We start from the raw sequence: 15,603 nt of genomic DNA, 5'->3' as shown, positions 1-15,603 counted from the left end.
TTTTTGCTCTTTTAGATTATAGCTGTAACGTTTGCTTTGGGAATGTGTGTGGGAACAGGAGCTCAGCAATGCTTGTGGGGTCTGGTAAGCAGAGACCTGATGTGCAATCGCTACCAGACCTTCGTGGCAATGGAGAGTGTGGGGACAAGAACAGCACCTCTCTCGGGGACGAGGTCAGTGAAGAACCTGAGAAGCAGAAAGGCAGAAAGCACTGAAATCTTGACTTGCAAGAGACTTAGGCATGGCCTGACTCCCATTTTCTGCCACAGGTGTTTCCCTTAGCTTTACGTTGTGTTAAGCAGTGACAGCCACCACAGGCATACAGTAATTTTTTGTGGAAACAGCAGGGAGCTGTGGCACATTTTTAGAAAGCAGTTTATGTCCTCAAAAAAGTTTCAGGGTTGCTGTTTTCACAGCAAAAGTTGTTTTCTCTCCAAAACCCTACTACATCCTTCGTTATCAATTCCCCTGGAAACCTTCCTTCCTCAACAAATAATGCTTTCAACGTCACGTGTTAGAAGCTTGGCAAGCCAAACACAGCATGACTTCATTCCATCCCATACATCCATCAGGAGGTGATCATTCCCAGTTTGTTAAACACCCTTCAGACCACAGTTTGGGGTCTCTTCCTTCATGGAGTGTCCTGGAAGAGTGCCATGGCCACTGGTGGGCTGGTCCAGCCAGAGCTTTTGGGATGCTGTGTCCTGCAGTTCCCTGTTGACCTCTTCAGACACCAACACACGAACCACTGGCAGAAGTCAGGGCTGAAAATACAGTCAAACTAAAGGGCAGGTGCCTTGGTGTGGGTATTTCTTTCACACTGTGGTATTAGCACAAAGAGTTATCCTGCCAGCCTCAAAATTCACTGAGGTGGCACAGGTAGTGCACCCCTCTGAGCATTTGAGGATTTTTTTATGGAGTTTGGGCTCTCGTGTCTTCACAAGGCTGCCTTGGGCAAGTTATTTAACACTTCTCCTTAACTCCAGTATTCTGGATTTCAAAACTGTAAAGAGTAAATTTCCTAGGCTCCCACATGGCACAAGTTTTCAAACCAAATTCATTCCAGCTAAATGGTTTGAACTTCACAGTGATGCTCAGCAACTGCTAAATCCACTGGAAGGAATTCCCACCCTTGCCTCCAGAAGATGCCACTTTCTCATTGATGCCAAATGTGTGCTTGTTTGAGTACTCTCCTCTGCGAGAGGGTCCTGTTAACCCACATCTTCCCACCCTTCCTTCACCACATGGATTTTTAACAACAAAAACCTTGTAAAAAGACACTGGCTGCGGGTATTTCCAGGGCATGAGAGACACGGCAGTGGGGAAGGCAAGTTCACAGCACAGGCCACAAACCTCTTGGGCCAACCTGGGAGCCACAGCCTGTGCTGGGAGGTCCAGAGCAAATTACTTCAGTACATCCTTGTATCAATACAGAGATACTGGGATGAGACAGAAGGAGCATCATTCCCCCTCTGCAGCTCGGCATCCCCCTCACCCCAATGGCATTGCAACCACTCCCGCTTCTCTGCTTCAGCCCTGAAAACAGGCAACAGTCCAAACCCACAGTGTGACACTCCCCACCCTCCTGCAGCAGCTGTCCAGGGATGCTCCAGGATGCACTCCCGAGATAAACACCCTGTTAGCAGCTTCTTCAACACAGTGAGACCTCCAAAACCTGGGGTGCCAAGATCACAGGGGTAATTCCTTGCACCTGGACCATTGGTATAAAAGGATTTAAAAATAAACGTGGACGTTGCACGCAGCCAAAGTCATTATTTGTGCATAGGGTTCAATGCCAAATATAAATATTAACTTGAGCTTCTCAGCCCCCTTGGTCACTGTGGTAAACACACATTTTTGTAATTTTGCATCAGACATGCGTAACTTCTCAGAAGTGACTGCAGCCCTGAACAGCCCAAAGTCTAACCACTAGTAAATGACTTTTCTGTGGATTTAATAAGGAATTTGTTATATAGGAGTTGGAATCAGGCTCAGGACACAGATCTCTCTATTAGTTTAGCCAGACCTAAAAGGATCAGAAGTGATGCTGCCGCTCTCCGCTCTCAGGGGCAGGGAAGTTGCGTATCACCACACAATTAACACCTTTTAGTGGAAGTGGGTAGAAAGGGAAATTTGTAATTGAGGGTAGAAATGGTGAACCAGCTACACAAGAGTACCTTAACAGCCAGAATTCATTTAGCTGTGCCATCCTGAAGAGGGTTAAATGTGTTTAGCCTCCACAGGTTTCCAGCATGAGGAGAAACTGCCCAGGGGTGGAAGAAAGAGGCTGTGTGAAAGCCAGCACACTTCACACAAAGCAGCATAATGTTTCCTATACATAGGTGCATCCTTGGCAAGGCAGGTAGGAGCCTGTGCTCAGAATCCTGGAAGTCTTCACCACAAAATAAAATACCAAACCAGAAAACAAGCATTGCCCAGAGGCACTGGTGGCCAACAAACTGCACCCTCTCTTGCTTTCTCAGCACAGCGTTAACTGCCATCGGCTTGGGGTGCCAATGCCAGAGAGAAGGCAGGAGGAAACTACTCTTGGAAATCTCACTTAGCACTTGACCACATCTTTGAATATGTGTCCCAGACTGAGTTCATAAGCTTCTAGGGAAAAGCTAGGGATTGTATAAACACAGAGCTGGCTGATGGATGGCCCTGGTGCAACACAGAGATATATGCACTCTCCAGCAAAAACTTACTGAATTAACAACCATTTGGATTAATACAGGGACACTCAGAGACTTTACTGATAATTGGGAGGGGGGGAAATGATAAGCAGAAGTTACCACACAGTGTTCCATTTTCCAGACTTCAGGAATGAGTTGGATGCAAGGTCAGATGGGATATTTTTAGTTGTGCTGGAGTATGAGCATAGCAAAGTGGGCAAGGGATGAAGCAAGGGGGAGCTGGAGAGGTTATTGGTAGAGGTCCTCATAAAACTGCCTGGGGATGAACATTACTTGATATTTCCTTTAGTGACTCCATTAGGAAAAGGAAGGATTGTGCTTATACCCTGAGAATGAGAAGCAGAATGTCACACTGGAAGAAGAGAGCAAAATGGAAATGGGGTGAATTAGGCTGTTACTGACTTTGACAGCTGGCTGCTTGTAATCAGCCTTTCTCACCCAGAGCAGAAGCTCACTGGCATGGCACGCAGGAGGGAGAAGACCTGTCTCAGGTATTTGAGTGCCACTGGTGTGACTTAGCTCTTGGAAAGGCCAGTGTGAAGCAGGAGTGTCAGAAATACCAATGAATAGAGACAGGGAAGCATTTAATGCCACTGAACAGTGCACAGGCAAGATCTTGTTGGAATTCTTCAGACAATTCTCCAGCATAAGACAAAAATGCATTGAAGTAGGGAGAAGCATGGAGAAGAGTTTCTAGGATGGTCAGGAGAATGGAAAACCTATTTTATGAAAGGAGTCTCTACAAACTCAACTTGCACAACCTGGGGAAACAAAGGAGTTATGACCTCTGTGAAATACGCTGGGGAAGGAGGCAGCACATTGCAGCAATGAAAGAGCTCCTAGACAAGAATGGAGAGCACATCTGATCCATGCTGGACATGTGGGATGGAAACAAGACATCTGTTTCTAACCTTCAGAGGAACACAGAACAGAAACAGCTTTGCAGTAGGAGGAGCAGAGGCAGTCAATGCAAAGATGGACCTTGATCACTTGCAGAAGGAATCACCCGGTGGAGCAGCTCCCAATCCCTCTGCCCCTGTGATCCCGCTGAGGTCGGACCCCGATGCTGTCACTGGAGTCCTGTCTCTCCCTTCTCACCCACCCACACCAAAGAATCTCATCTGGCTTGTTCCCAGCCAACAGATTTCAGTAGATGTTCTCTCAAGGGAAGGGAAGACATACAGGGAGAAGAAAACTTCATCCAGCTTTTGTGCCTAGAAATGGATTTCTCAAATATCCTGGGATCTCTGGTTTGCTAAATTTGGTATGTGGGTTTTTTCCTCCCAGAAAACTTAAAACTTCCTGTATTCAGCAAAATAAGGGTATTTTTAAAGTATTCTTTTTCTATTTTTAAATCTATTTTTAGACAGTCTTTCATAGTTTCTTTGGAAAAAAGTTGTAGAACTGAATTAGCAAGTGATCAAATGCCGACTATCAGGAACTTCAAACAGCAAGCCAAAAACTTTCTATCAGAAACAGCCTGCCGAAGAGGAACGTAGTAGAAAAAGGATCTGAAAGATGAGGAGCAATATGCAAGCAACAGCCAGTGCCAGGAATCTCCAGGGTCTGTAAACCCTTAAAATGCCAGACAGACTGGAGTGGAAAACAGCCTGAAAGGTAGAGAGACATAAAACACTCTGCATGCAACAGCGTTAAATATAAAACTCGGCTGAGTAGTAAAGAAACCAAACAAAAACTAGAGGCTCTAGCTAAGCATCCTTCATGCTGTACTCTACAGACAGCAAAGGCTGTGCAATTTAAATCTGTAATCCCTTCCCAAGCAAAGAGGCTTTTGCAATAGCGCAATCTGGATGTCACCAGCATATGAATAGGCATCTTGGGACTGATCTGGAGAGCAGAGGTCAAAGTTTAGTGATGTATGTACTTGTCTCCCTAATGGGTCTTATTGATTATTATCCATAGAAACAAGCAACATCTCCAAATCTGCCTCTCCCTTTGGGCTAGATGGTGGAAACCAGGAAAAAGCACCTTGATCTCCTAGGTCCAGGTTGTTTGTAGAACACTGAAGTCTGTGATAAGGAAACAGACAAAGTTGCTGGACAGACTGGTGAAACCCAGCAAGTGGAAAATGGTCGGTAGATCTGTGTAACATCTGCATAGCAATGATATGTGGGAGCACAGTGTCAAAAAATAACTCCTAATAAAATACATTAAAAAATATTAGGATAACGTAAGTGAGGAAAGAGGAAGTCAGCATTGCAATTCAATCACCTAAGCAAATTTTGTGTTGTGGAAGGAGCTGAAAAGCCCCAGTACAGATAAAGTCAAATTCACACTCTTCCAAGCACAGGTATTCCAGCCAGGCCTCTTAAATACCACAGTGAAATTGTCTATCTGTGGCACAACGTGGTGGCAGTCCATCGCTATCTCCACAACACAAACACCATTTTGTCAAAGCATCTTCAACAGGAGAGCAAAAATGGGAAAAGCACAGGAGGATGGGACCAGAAGTACCAATGCTGTGTGTCCCTCCCACAGTGAGCACTGCAGTGGCAGCCAGCCAGCACGGTGGTGTGAGCAAAGCCAGCTCAGGTAGGGCACTGGGAACGCCCTCGGGTGGAGACTAAGCCGATAAATAAGCAAGGTAAGGGTGATTATCAGACCTCCTCAAACTTCCTGAGTTTGCAAGGTAGAGCCAGAGAAATCAGGCTCACTCTGGAGACTTTGGTACTCCTGCTTCTAGCTGCTGCCAGAAACTGGAAGTGGGGAAAAACCCCAATCAGCTTTGTCTACAGTATTTCAGAATCTCAGAAGCCATCCCATTTGGGTTCAAGTTCAGGAACCAGCTCAGGCAGCAGAGAGGTCCTGGCTCTCTATGGAGATGTTTGTCCACCTCCATTAGCAAATACAAGGTCACCAAGGCTGGTCCTGCTGATGTGCAGCCTGAGATCTGGCTACCTGCTCTAGCCATCCTCATCCTCCCCCATCTCCCAGCTTGCAGGCTGAAAATGGGCAGAGGAGTTTGGCTGGGCTCCCCAGACAGCAACAGCCATTTCCCCCCAGTGACCCCTGCTCCTGGCTCTGTGGGGTGTGCAGTTTGCAAGCAGGGGTTGCATAAACCTGGTTATCTACCTGCACACTTTGGAAACAGTGGGTCTGCACACCTGAAAAAGCAGAGAAGCTTGAGAGTATAAAGCAAAGCATGGCCTGTCATCAATATTGAGGCCATAGCGCAAACCAGAGCAGCAGTAGCTGTGTTACTCCAGTGGAAGTGTAACAACAGGATCCCAGCCCCTGTCAGGAATGTTGTTGTTCAATACACATCTAAGTCACACAACAGCAACAAGCCTGCTGCATGCTCAGTTTTCTCCCAGGTACAGCAAATCTGGCTTGCTCTGGGGTGTGTGAAGGCACCAGCTCCAGGCAGGCAGAGATGCTGTGCTCTGCACAGCTGGCATTGGGATCACCAGCATCTGGGGGAGTGCAGCTACTCAGGACTCACCAAAACAACAAAAAAGCCTCTTTTCTTGTAGAGTACAGCTGATTTCCCTTCCTCCCATTCTCTTAACAGATGTCAGAAAAAAGCATGAATGGCTGCAGCTCTGTGCTCAACTCACAGCTTTCACACTTGCTGCAGAGCTGGCCTTCTGCTTCTCAACCCAGTTCTGGTAGGTGTTGCTTTTTCAAAAGAAAAATAGAGAGAAAGGAAAGAAAAAAACCCTTAAACACTCAATAGTAAACTCCTTCAAAAGAAAACTTGCTTCAAGCCAAAAAACATTTGCCAAGTTTCAACTACATGTGGATTTTCATGACTCTGTAATAAACACCTCAATATGGGGGTTTCAAAATGAGAATGATGAGACAACTTTGCTCCAAGCAGCTCAAATATAAATATATATATAAATATAAAATACATAACTTGTTTTTTTAAAAGAAAAATCCAACTACCCCAAGGAAACATTTTATGGTGTTTCAGTTTTATATATACATATAGAAAAAAATCCCCAACCAAACACAGAAAAAAACAAAATGAAAAGCTGTGGATCTGTGAGTTGCCCATCATTCCAGTCAGGCAGGAGCAGGACTCTCCCCAGAACCAGACCACAGATGTGGAAGCTATTGCAGCAGGTTAACCTGAGAGCACTACAGGAAAAGAAGCATTTCCAGGTGAGAGAAGGGGTTCACTGCAGAAATGCTCTTGCAGAACCTACCCAGACCTTTTACCTCATCCAGACTCCAGCCAGGGTTCCTGTGGTCTCTGTGACTCTGAGCCCAACCAGAGTGGTGCTCCAAGTTGTACCCACTGAACCTGTAGGTGTCAGAGGGGATCCAGCAGTGCTCTCCAGTGACAGGCAGGGATGGAATGAACCATTAAACATTCCTGGGGCTGCAAGAGTCTCAATTCCTGAGCACTCAAAGGCTGAACTGCTTTTCCTGGTGTATAAGGTGGAATCCCAGGGAAGCAGAGCTCTGGGTGTGAGGGGTGAGCACATCCATCTCTTCTCAGGGCCAAGTCTGCCTGCTTTGCAGACAGATGTGGATTTGTTTTGGAATGTACAAAAATGCTCTTAAATCCAATTTAGGCATTAAAGGGAAAAAGGCCCACGAGTGCTGTATGGCAGCTTTGCAGCCCCAAAAGCACCTACAGCTCATGAAGGGACAGAGGTGCTGATCCAAAGCAAGCATGGTGGTGCTGCCAACCACAGCATCCCTGCAGAGAGGAGCAGTGGGACTCTGCTGCCAGGGGACCAACGGCCTTAGGCTGGTTTTAATTCTTGCCAGCTCCCCCGTGCTGTCACACAGAGGACAGATTGGGAAAGCTGCAGCGGGAGCACAATCCGCATTTCCGCAGGGAAGATACTGTAGTTAGGACTGCAGCCATGAGTTAGCTAAACTTGTCCAAATAAAGGGGGGGAAAATGCTACTTATGTTGTTTCCCCAGCCTCAGAGAAATATACTTCCCTAGGATCAATTCATAACAGGTTGTTGTGTTCAGAGCTAAAATTAATCTTACACCAGGAGAATGAATTAAAACAATAAAAAGCTTCCTGCATTCATTGCTAAAAAAATTAATCTTCTGAGAGCTTCCTTTTCTACTTTCCAACTGGCCACCTTGCTTTCATTCAAGGAAAGCCTGAGTAAAAAATGTAAAACTGCTTCCAGGTGGTTTTGGTTAAAGCAAACAAAGAGCTGTGAATTGTGTCAGAGCCTGGTTTCAAGGCATGGCAGAAGGTGGAGGGTTAGCCAGAAAGAGAGAACCACCACTGCTGAGATACAGCCACTGGCCTAATTAGGTGGAATAGCTATTAGTGATTCCACCTAATTAGATAATTAGATTAATTATCTAATTAACTGAGATTGTTGTTAGACAAAGGCAGGTAGAGCTTCAGAGGTGATAAGGAAGACATCAGGGCAAGGTTACTCTGATTTATATTGATTTCTTTAACAGTTCAAGAACTCCCCTGGTTCCCACATTTATTTACCCAAGTCTTGCTCCTCTAGGGTTGTTTTAAAGTGATTAAAACAAGGAAGGGGGAGGATGTTCTTTTTAAAACAGAGAGAAAGAGAAAAAGGATATTTCATTGCAACTTTCCCCCATACAACTGAAAATCTGGGATTTGGCAGAGCAGGGAAACCAAGTCGGGCAGGGGAATGAGAACTGCCTGTGCTCCCCCTACTTCTTGTGCTTGGATCTTGCTGTGCATCCTCCCCACAGACCTTTTTGGCTGCACAGTGTGTTTGTCTTCGGGGAGAGAGACAACATGTGAGCTAATGATGCACCAACACCGAGCAGGAGCTGTGGCTGGCAGCTTTTCCTCCATCGCTCGCTCTGTGCTGGCAGTGCTGGTGGGAACCACAAGCCAATTAAGGAGGCCTCGTTGCGGTAGACGTGGCATAAAAGGAGCATTAGAACATCCTGCCCCAGAGACCCGGCAGTCCTGGATACCCAAGGGCGAGCGCAAGGCAGGTTTGCAAGTTTAATAAGCCAAGTCCTCCTCGCTCAGGCGTGAAGATAATATTATGCCAGGCAGGCCCGGGTGGAGGAGGCAGAGCTGGAGCCTCTGGCTTCCACAATTTCAGCCACCTGCTTTGAATTTCATCACCACGGGCTCAGGCCCACAGTGCAGCCCAAATTTTAGGAGGCACAGGAGGGCACACAACTGAATCCACCCTGTCCTTCCCGTCCTACATCTATTGTTAGATGCATCAAGGAATTTGACCCACTTTGGGAGTTTCTGGTGGTTTTTCACATTCCATTTGTCCTTTCTGAATAACGTTTTGCACTCATGTGTCACAGCCCTGGCTCTGCTCCCTGTGGTGGATGCTCAGATTGTTGGAAAAAGATCCAGCTGCTGTATCCCACTGTGTTTAGAGCTTCTAAGCTCTGAGTGGATCCAGGACACAACCCACACTGGGTTTTGAGGCATCTTCCCTTCTCACTGAGCTTCTCTGCTCCAGCTGGCTGCTTGAATTCAGACCTTACAGGCTTTGCACACTTGCTCACACCAAAAACACAAGCTTTGCACGTTATGATATAATCTTTGCAGAGGCCCATAAAAAATGCAATCCCAGGTGGGCTTTCCCCTGGGTTTTGGAGCTTGGCTGGTCCTTGTGCTCCCTGCAGAGCACAACAGCATTTAGTGACCTGGTAAGTAGGATGTCCTCAGCACAAGGTCTCTTTGGCTCAGCTCCCTGCAGGACTCCTCACAAATCAGCCATATGGCAGAAGAAAATGGTTTACACACCTTGTCAAGAGCTCAGAGATGACTTATGGTTTATCTCCTCTGGCTCTGGTTGATCCCACAGACACACCAGCCCCTTCCCACAACAAATGCCTCCTCATCTCTTTCCCTGACTTCTGCTGCATACTTCTGAGGTTTCTGTTTTGTGTGCCCTCCTATCACTTAACTTCTTCATTCAGCCTTAATACCTGTGTATAATAATAGCTTAATAACTTTATAATAGCTTCAGCCTGTCTCCTGGGAGGTTCAGAAATAAGCCTGTCTTTCCTAGTTGCACACACCACGTTAACAGATCCATCATTGGTCACACCAGGACCATTGGAAGTCTCAGCACCCATTGTCCCTGCTCCAGTGCACGTGCCTTGGTATCCTTTTTGGCAAGATGCTCTTCCAGGCCACAGCAGCATCCCATGGAAAAGCTGCAGGGTGTCACTGCCACAGCAGTGCCTCAGGTGTCTCATGGGGCTGTTCAGGCTCTGCCCTGCCAGGTGTGGGATGTGGGATTCCCACTCTCTCTTCCTGCACCCCAAAATAAGCTGCAGAGGCCACAGCCACGATCTCATGCAGAACTTGCTATTTCCTGACAAAACAGCCACATCTCCACGGGAGTTAAAGGGTTTCAAGCACAGACCAGCCACATCCCTGTGAGCCGGCGGCCATCTGGTAAGAGTATTGGAGCAAGGGACTTTCAAAGCCAACAGACACTTATTTTGCAGAGTTTTTCCACTGTAGAGAAAATCACAAAAATTTCTATTTTGTTGTGTCATAATCCTGGTAGCTAAGAGAGATTTTTATCAGTTTCAACAAACTCTGAAACCCATTGCAGACTTTGGGGAAGGAACACTCTTCAGCCAGCTGTGGGATGTGCTGCTCAGGGAAAAGACAGGTCCCCAGGAATCCCAGAGAATCATTTCCCCTCTGGAAAAACTTTCCCCAATGGTTTGGGTCCTCTTGGAAATCTGTCACCAGTGTACCAAGGCTGTCCCCCATTATCCAGCAGGACAGAGGGAGACCACAGACTGAGAGAAATTAATTTAAAGCAGATTTTCAATCCCTATCACAAAATCTGGCTGTTCTGCTACTGTTTTCTTCCAGTTCAACAAGATGCAGGAACCAGGCTGCAAGAAGTCAGGCAATAAAGCTGGAGGCTGATCATCCACAGAATCCAGCAGCATTAATGTGCTGATCACATTTGGTGCTGAAAGGCCCAGGTGGGTAGTTATTTCATTTTTGGGGGCTTGGACATGGACCAGTACGTCTTACTGGCATCCCCAGAGCTCACACCCCCAGAGGACAGTAAATCAGGGAACGGTGCACAGGCAGTGAATTGACACTCCTCAGCATAAATATCAATTTTCACACTGTGGTCAGGTTCTGTAAGTGTGGGGAATTGGTGTGGCAACGGGATTTTAACAAGGTCTGGCTGCCATTCATCCCTTTCTAGGCAGTTCCACTAAAGACTCGATTCCTTGCTCGGGAATTACGAGACTAAAGTGAACTGTAAGGGACCACAGTGAACACACAGATGAAACCATCCAAGGATGAAAAACAAAGGTTCTCGCTGGAAATTATTAAAACAGCACAAAAACATAGAACTTACCCAAAATGGAAGGTATATTGGAATGAGTAAGAAATATGATATTGCAATTAATATGGTACAGGACATGAGAGCAAGACAGAGCCTACCTATGAAAGAGCTTTCCAGTACTGGAGCAAAACCTGTGGCCAAGCCTGGCAAGCGTGCTGGGGACACCCATCCTGGGCTGGGACAGATAGGAAGCAGCAGCAACCCCGACAGGCTGAGATAAAGCAGTACTCTGCAAATAAACTGAAATCAGTCACTCAGGTTCCAGCTCTTACACCATCCACCCTCTTGCTTTTACCCCTGCGGCACAGAAGATTCCCTGCCCAGAAGGCAGCCTGGCTGCTGCCAGAGTACGCTGGGAAAAGGGAGAGCGAGTTTGCTTAGCAAGGGAAGCAAACGCCTTCCTCCAGCCGATCTCCATCGCTCTTTATCTGCCCGCAGCTGCTCGCAATCTGGCCCCGCAGATAAGGAAGGCAGCGCTCCCCATCCTTCCCGTTCCTCCAGCCGGTGAGGTCTGGCAGCTCTGCGTTCTCTGGAGCTGGGGATGGCAGCTCCACGTGGCAGGGAGAGCATGGCCAAGCGCCTCGGCTTTGGCTGGAAGGTGCCGTGGTGTGGCAGCTGTCCATGGGCATGGCAGGCATGGCACAGTGGGCATGCGGGCTCCACGCACATCTGCTCTGGCACACAGCCCTCCTGTGCTTCAGGAGGGTGCTGAGGGCAGGGGCTGCTCTGGATCCCTGCCAGACCCATCCCTCCTCTCCATCCTTTTTGCCATCCCTCTTCCCAGCTGCAGTAGGAACTCGGTACCCTTCTTTCTTCCAGCTCTGTCAAGTGCACACACTGTAAAAGGGCCAAATTCATCCCAGGTGTCCACACAGAGGCTTAACTGGAGGGACACTTGGGATGGATTTAGCCCATTACACAGCGTGTTAATCATATTACTGCAGAAATCTGACGCAGTTCCCAAAGCACAAGCCGATGAATCCTCCTGGAGCCTAACAGGCCTCAGAGCCTCGTTCCAGCATGCCAGAGGTTCTTTTATTCATTAATCATATTTGCTTAATAACCTTGTATCTCTCCAGCGGAGGGAACTGCCAGGCTCACATAAGGTAATTGTGGGATGGCTCTTCTGGAGAGCTGGAAGTACTGGCATTTTCAGCTGGTGTGTGTGGCACAGCCCTGGAGTAATCTCCCTCCTCATCCTCAACCACAAGGGCACGGGGAGGGATGTGAAGCCCTGCTGATGCTTCAAACCCTTCTGTCAGTGCTTCTCCCTCAGTACGGCAGCAAAGTTTATGACAGCAAATTTATGATGTTCTGGGTCTGAGCTGCCTCTTGATTGACAAGCCCCCGCCAAGCAGCAGCAGCACGTTTAGTGCAGGTAATTACTGATGATGTCAAGGAAAAAATTGCAGAGAAGATCCTGTTCGCAGCCTGTTAATTGTAACTGTTCCTCTCACTAAAAGTTTTGATAGGTGTAATCCATCAAATATGCTTTATGCAACTTTGCAGTGCTTGACTAAAGGCCGATTTTATTGCTTTAGCAATCAGTGGGGGCCACACTGTTGGAAGCAGAAGATCCCATTGGTGTTTCCACATCTCCTGTATCAGCACCCGGTGGAAGAGAAGAAGGTGCTGATTCCAGAGCCTGTTTCTCTCTGCTGCTCACTGCTCCATGAGGTGTCTGCTGCTGTCGTCCCAGGAGCATTTTTTAGCTCTTGTAGTCTATTAAAGCCTGAGATTAGTGCTCATGTTGTTCCAGCATGTGGTCTCGCTTTGTAGCTGAGGTTCAGGAACTGCCCTTTTATTAGACTTGCTGAGAATCAAGCTTTTTAAATATCCTGTGATTATATCACTGGGAATCTTTAACTGGCACATTTGCCAAAGTGTGTGCTGTTTGTATGTGGTTTGTTTATCAACCATCCCAGGGTTCTCCATCCCTCAGCACACTTGTTTCCATATAACATTTCCTGGGTGTCAGCCCCAGAGCAAGATAAGAGTGACACCCCATTACAATCCCCAGTCCCCAATGCACTTTTTCCCTGCTGTTGTTCAGGGAAAGGATTCCCAGCTGGCAAATTCTGGGGCTGGAGCATGGAAGGAGTGCTATATTCAATTGCTCATTCCAGTTCAGTGTTGTTCACCTCACCCACAACTCAGTTGCACCCCAGCAGATGATGCACCGTCCCTCGAAGGGCCAGGGGCTTGCAGGGGACAGGCAGTGCCCATCTGGCAGCTGCTTCCTCCTCTTCCCCTTCCCAGATGAGGAGCAGTTTCACATCACCAGTCTCATGGATGCTGTTAAACTACAGCCTGGGCCAGTTTTAAACCAAGCCCAGATGAGCCCTCTCCTTCTTCCAAGGGGTGGTAAATCCCCTTCAAATCCCACTGACCTCGGAGGTGTTGGGGAAGGCCCTCAGCCTGGCAAGATGCAGCTTTTACCTGGCCCTCCCTGTGCTGCCAGCCCTGCCAGCTGCTGGTTAACCCCTCCGGCCGTGGACTGCCTTCATTCCCAGTTTGCAGCAGGAAAAACACGAGAGGACAGACACCCAGGGACACCCGGGCAGCACACGTAAGGGGTGCTGCTCGGGCCACAGCAAAACATTCCTCTGCTCTTCCTCCTCCTCCTTGGCTCATCCCAGCGGAGCAGCACGTCCCGCTCCAACGCAGAGCAGAAGTGACGCTGACGGAGTACGACGGGAATGTCAATGCTCTTCCCATCAACAGCACGGGGAAAACAGGGAAAGCATATGTGTGTGGCACTGTGTCACTCTTCTCCCTGAAATGCACCACCCCAGTCCCCATTCTGGAAATAGAAAATCAGGGACCTGCTGGCACATACGTATGGTGGGAAAGAACTTGGAAAATTCAATTTAAATGCTTTTAAAAAGCAAAGGGAAAGCCAACACCCTCCCAAGACAAGGAGACTAAAAAGCGTTTCAGCTACTGGGAACAGCCACAAATACAGGCTGGCTCTGGCAGTCATTTTATTGTTTAATAACATTGCTGGAAAGCTGATTGCATCATTTAAAGCAACCTTAATAAGAAGTAACTATGAAAATGTTAGTTTTGAAGTTACAGGATTAGAGGAAAGCAGACTATTCTATGCTGTATGTTAATGGCTGAATCAATGTATTAGAGCAGGAATCTGCACTTGGTCTCACAGTATAAACCTGCTCAATATTTCAGCAGCGAGATATTTTTGCCTCGGTTCTCACAGAGAAAAATACACTCATTTATTTCCCCGAAATACCATATTATGATGGATGCAACTGCCAAGTTATAGCTAATGGATGTTACATGATGGAAAACATCATTATTTAGGTGTGGGAAATTGTTCTTTAGGAATCTGGTGTCTGTAGCAAACCTGTACTCCTTGAACCTCAATTCCACAATGCATTTCAGATGTGGATTTTAAGTGACTGTTTCTAATTAGTGTATCACAGATCCCTGTCAAAATACCTCTTGGTGAATGGCAATAACGTGTGCACAGGATTTTAAATCACGTCTAGAGAGCGGCTGGAACTCGATGCTTGGCTGAACAGCAAGAGCACAGACGTGGTGACCACCCCCAGCACTCGTGGGTGATGCTGCTCCTGTGGCACTCATCCCCTCCACGTCCTCTTACAGGGAAGGTGCCTGGGGACACGACAGCTGGCAGTGCAGATCAGGCTGGTATCATGACATCTGCAAGATGCTTCTTCCTGAAGAGCCCTGAAACTCCCAGGGGCCCTGCAGCTCCTGTCTCACACAGCACGGGTACCCAAGGGCCACGCTCTGGGGGTGAGATGCCTGGCACTGCTAAGAGACATTCCCAGCTGCAGAGGGAAATTGGGAACTCCCCAGTGGCACATGGCACAGGAGGAAGGCGTTTTCTACAATTTCCCACAGGAAAATGAAAAGGAGCGATAAAGGAATGTGAGTGCAAGCATTCCAGCTGCTGCGGTGAAAATTCTTCCCTGGGTTGGGATTTCCCCTTGCTGGCGGGGGTGATGGAGTCAGCCTGGTGTAACACCTGAGGAGAGCTGCTCTCTGCCCTGTGGGGCTCCAGAACCAGCCTGCACTCAGCTTTCTTTGCCCATTTGTTCAGTCCAGCACTGACTCTCTGTAACATCCCATCACACTGCCCAGCCCAAGAGCCACAGATCAGTGAGCCCAGCAGCCCCAGCCCAAGCACACTCACTCGCAGTTTTGACACCATTTCCTTGCAGCAGAAGAGAAACTCCTCGTTGCTCCCTGGCAAGGGCACACATAGAAACATTTGCAGCTGGCTCCCATCAGCCACACAGAGGCGAATGCTTCAGGTGTTTGATAAATGCTCCTTGCTTCCTATTAATGCTTCTGCTGTGTATCACAAGAGGCATTAAACCTGCCTCTGCAGCCCTAGCAGGGGCACTCCTGATGGTTTCTGCTCTGCTGGAATAACACGCTTTGCTACTTCAGTGCTCGTTTGTGCTCCCGGAGCTGCGCGGGCAACTCCCACTGAACCCAGGCTGTTCAAGGGAAGGGTTTCTGAGCACTCTTGTGGGTGCCTTAGCCAGTTTGAGAGGTGCCAGCATCCAAAGGCTGGGTGCTTTGGGGTGCTGCCAGGCCATCCCTGTGCTCATACAGGAGGGAG

The 15,603-nt window shown here is 47.8% G+C and overlaps 1 long non-coding RNA gene across 1 annotated transcript; it reads right to left on the bottom strand.

The window, feature by feature from the left end:
* Window positions 1-1,818: 1,818 nt before the first annotated feature.
* LOC147650947 (uncharacterized) lies at window positions 1,819-7,775 on the bottom strand. The gene is made up of 3 exons (XR_015274909.1): window positions 7,616-7,775; window positions 6,869-6,966; window positions 1,819-6,335 (listed from the first exon to the last, which is right to left on the bottom strand). It is a non-coding gene; the product is annotated as an uncharacterized LOC147650947 (long non-coding RNA).
* Between the last annotated feature and the right edge of the window lie 7,828 nt (window positions 7,776-15,603).

Source organism: Cyanistes caeruleus, chromosome 11 (assembly GCF_971803275.1).
Source record: "Cyanistes caeruleus chromosome 11, bCyaCae1.hap1.1, whole genome shotgun sequence".
NCBI classification, from domain to species: Eukaryota; Metazoa; Chordata; class Aves; order Passeriformes; family Paridae; genus Cyanistes; species Cyanistes caeruleus.
Note: the sequence above shows the minus strand (reverse complement) of the source record. Positions and strands in the feature narration are given on the sequence as shown.